Below are 4,330 nucleotides of genomic sequence, written 5' to 3' on the forward strand. Positions count from 1 at the left end.
TGGGAAGCGGCAGTCAGGCCTGCTCCTCCCGCGAAAGGGAGAGGCTGGCGCGCAGACCGGCAAAGTACAGTCGGGCTGAGGGCGGCGGGGGGAGCTGGGCTGCCGCGCTCCCTTCTCACCCAGCTGCGCGACGGGAGAGGCAGAGGCAGGAGGGTCTCGGCGAAAGAAGCTTCGGGGCTCCGCGAGGAGGATCGCGCCTGGCTGGCGGACGGGTCCCTGCCCGGGGCGAAGGAGTGGAGAAGCCGCGCCCTGGAGAAGGAGGAGGAGGAGGAAGAGAAGGAAGAAGGCGACTGACCTCTCGCCCGCCGCCGCGCCATCCTGCAGCTCCCGGTGGACGGAGCGCGCAACGCGCCAGCCTCCCAGCCCGCCCGCCCGCCGCCTCCTGCTCCGGCTCCGGCTCAGCTCCAGGCTCCGACTCGGCGGCTGCAGCGGCGCTTTCCGCTTCCTGTGCCCAGGACAGCGGCGGCAGCGCCCCGCCCGCCCGCCCGCCCGCCGCCGAGACTAGCCCTGCCTGCCTCGGCCTGCTCGGAGCGAAGGCGAGCCTGGCCTGGACGCGCGCTTCCCTCGGAAGGAGCGCTCGCCGCGCAGGACTGCCAGGGCCGCTTCCCGGCGGAGAGACAGGCGGCCTCTCGGCGGGAGGGGGGGAGAAAGAGGTGTAGCCCGATCGTGTGCATGCTTATTAACGGCCAGCCAGCCCCGCTCCGCTGCGCGCACGCTCTCCAAAAGTCAGGGCTAGCTGGATCGAAAAGGCGGCTGCACTTGAAGAGTCTTCCTTTGCAAGCCTTCGGCGCGGGCTGCCCTGCCAAAGTCCCAGGTCCGTGGCTTCCTGGCGCCGCCATGGAGAACGGGGGTTCTGGGGGATGCCCTCTCTGGATTTTGTGGAGCATTCCCTCCAGATCCGGAATCCCCTGCTCTGGAGCTTGTGCCGAGTCGGCATCACTAAGCTCCACACCAAGGAAGGAGTTCGAGGGTTTACTGCAAACTATCTTGAAGCTTGGTATCTGAAGAAGTGTGCATGCACACGAAAGCTCATACCAAGAACTAACTTAGTTGGTCTTTAAGGTGCTACTGGAAGGAAAAAAATTTTTTTGTTTTGTTTTGACTATGACAGACCAACACGGCTACCTATCTGTATCTTGAAGCTTGTTACCAAAAAAAGTTGCAAATACAAATCAATACGCTGCTGTTAAGCAACCAGCAATGCAGCCCAGTTTTATTTAGAGTTCTTATTCTCTCTGGCCCCAGAGAGAGATTCAGATAAGCAACTTGCTTCTTCAGTATCCTGGCAGCCTCAGAGAGAGATCCAGGGATGAGTTCAGTTTACATAATATTGAAAAAAAGACTCCACCCTTTTTTCACAGCTTTGTGCATGCGCCTTTTGCACTTGCTACAGTTCTCTGCAAATGTAAACTATTAAGTTTCATACACGAGGCACACAAACATAGCTTTTTATGCACATTAAACATAACTTTTACAAGAATTACAGCTGCAAACTACCCAGTACACAGTTACAGACCACATCACTTCCCTGCCAGGATGGACCAAAGGCAATGATAAGAAATAAACGTCCTCTAGATTTTCTGATGGTGTTTCCAAAAACCTTCACTACCCTCAACTCAAAGGTCCAACCCCATTGCGCAAGAATCTCAGCTACATGGCCTCCTAGTATTGAAAGGCAGGACTCCAAAAAGCACTGGGTGGACAGGGGTGTGTGGACATGGATGTGATCCATGACATGGCAGTGGTCATCAGGGAATTCTCTATAAAAACTATTACTGTATTGGTCTGAATATAAGCCTCACTTTTTTTCCAAATTTTGACCGTGAAAAGTTTTGCGACCCTACAAAAATTGGGTTTTATGATACCGCTGCTGAAACAGACACACGGTAAAACAGAATGGGTGTGAGTGCCCGCAGAATTTTAAGGGAGCGGCTTATATTTGGGTATTCTCTCTCCCCTTCCCCCCTGAATTTTAAAGGTGCAGCTTATATTTGGGTGTGGCTTATATTTGGGGCAATATGGTAAGATTCATGTTTCTGTGCCAGGTAGCAGAGGGCTGAAATATTTTTCAGCCTGTATTTTCTAACATCAAACAGGAAAACTATATTCTCTCTACTGTATATCTTAAGTCTGTTTTTGATTCAAAAGAGATTAACTCTAGGGACATTAAAAAAACAACAACACACACACCAAAAACAGATATTACATGTAATCCCAAGGTAAATCTTACCAACTCCATTCTAATAAAGGGAAGGGTAAGACAAGGATGTGTTCTTTATCTGAAGAACACCATATGTCTCTCCCCAAACCATATGTTTGAAATTATCCGGTAGCAGAAATCCCTTTGTTTACTATATGCCAACGACACTATTACTTTCACTACTACAACATGCCTGAATGGTTAACAATCAACTGTGATACAACTTCATAAAGTTAGATAAGAAATAAAAATAGACCCTGGATGGATGGGCATGCAATATAACTAGCCAAGTAATAACTTTACATATCTGGAAGTTGTTCAGTTACCTTGGTCCTTGTCAGATTCAAAATGCAACATCAGATACACTGAATATTCAAGCTGCCCTACAGAGGTTCTAGTATATAAAAAGTAAGCATATACTTTTCATTTTGAATGTGTACAATGCCTGTAGTATTCATAATGCCTTGAGAATCACCTGAGCCATGGAGACAGGAGACACCAAAGGCGGGCATTTCGAGAAAAGCCTCTAAAATTTGTTGTTTGGGGATGTGAAGTGCTCTCCCAATAGAACCCTGACCGTGTGCATGACTTGCTGAAACATCTGCTCACAGTCTATCTAATGTTGAGTAAGTGTTGAGAATGTCCTGATCGCATTCTGCTGTTATTTACTGCCCAAAGAAAACTCACCTCTTTGCACAGTGCGTGCACCAGCTGTCAGGGCTAGAACAAGACATTTTGGTACCTGAGATGAGCCACAGATTGGCACCCCACTTTGCCACCGGTTTAGTGAGATGGAGGTGATGGTGTGGGCAAAATTTTGCTTTATCTGGAAAAAGTGCAAAGTCTGACTTCTAAATACAACCACTTTGTAGCCCTCATGCAATGAAGCACACAAAAATCAAACTGTGGTGTTTTGTGCCCTCTGGAACTTTCAAGAGGTTACCTGTTTTTAGCCTTCCAGTTCTGATACCATGGATCGTTGTGTGAGCTCTGTGTTGCCCCCTACATAATAACACACTCAGATATTGGCTTCCCCATGAAGCTTACATGGTCACCTTGAGCCAATTACAACCTCTCAGCCTTACAGGTTTGTTGTGAGGGAAAAACGTGTGAGGAAAGGGATTAGGTACAACCCATTTATCTCCAACAGATAAATGGAATGAAATTAAGTTTAAAATAGATATGGTTGGGAGAAACATTATTGCCTTACAATATACAGTTCGAAACAAGCTTTCCTCCCTTAGTATGCAAAAAGGCCACCTCTGTATTGCATGGGGACTTGCAGTGGTCACACATCAACATGTGTTCATGTTGACGGAGAGAAGATGCATTCAATATCCAGTCTGGATATGAATTTTACAGATAACCTGGGATGGCAGCTAAGTCTTCAAACCTATGCACACTCACCTGTGAGTAAGCCCAACTGAACATAGTAAGACACTTCTGAGTAAGCATGTATAGGTTTATGTCTTGAATCCTAAAGACTAGCTGACGTGATGCAACTAAACAGAGCAACCACAGAAAGGAAAAAAATAAAAATTAACACCAAGCAACCAGAAACATTTTTTTTAAATGAAATCAAAATGTCTGTGCTCCACCATGACAGAAAAAAGGCATACATTTACTGTATTGAGCTTTCACGTGCATTATCTCAGAAATCCTTACAGCGGTCCTGCATAGGTCAGTGCAGTATTTATTATTCCCACAAAGATTGGTGGAACAGAGGAGGAAAATGATTCAGGGGTGTTACCAAAGAAGAGAACCAACTGAGCTTTTTATTTCTCTTCCAGTGTTGCCAATTGTAATTATGCCTCAGCAACTCAAAATATGGCAACACACAACAGACAAGTTTATACATGAGGGGAAGAGGGCACGGCTGGGAGCTGGAACTGTATATGGGAGAGTTTGTGAGGGCAGATTCTGAATCCCACATCTCTGAACCTAGTAGAATGCTTTTTCAATTTAAAAACTTGATGGCGCTAATCCACCAGCTGGATCTACACAGCATTTTCAGTGGCCCTAAGAAGACAGCTTTTAATTTGGTATCTTTGCCCACCTTGTCAATCACAAAGCTTTATGTTCTTCCAAGTAGTAGAACCCATTTCACTTAAAGATTAGATAATTCAGTCA

At 46.8% G+C, this 4,330-nt stretch overlaps 1 protein-coding gene across 5 annotated transcripts in view; it reads right to left on the minus strand.

Moving 5' to 3' along the window:
* VANGL1 (VANGL planar cell polarity protein 1) overlaps positions 1-2,295 on the minus strand; it is a 51,552-nt gene extending 49,257 nt beyond the window's left edge. For 4 of the 5 annotated variants that reach the window (XM_083593528.1, XM_083593525.1, XM_083593526.1 and 1 more), the window contains exons 1-2: positions 1,151-2,295; positions 296-1,001 (exon numbers count right to left, since the gene is read on the minus strand). The gene's annotated coding sequence lies outside the window, so the exon portion shown is untranslated. Of the gene's footprint in view, positions 1-132; positions 252-295; positions 1,002-1,150 lie in introns of those variants that run through there. The other variant, XM_083593527.1, reaches the window with a different exon arrangement.
* Between the last annotated feature and the right edge of the window lie 2,035 nt (positions 2,296-4,330).

Source organism: Podarcis filfolensis (genome assembly GCF_964270895.1).
Source record: "Podarcis filfolensis genome assembly, chromosome: 17".
NCBI classification, from domain to species: domain Eukaryota; kingdom Metazoa; phylum Chordata; class Lepidosauria; order Squamata; family Lacertidae; genus Podarcis; species Podarcis filfolensis.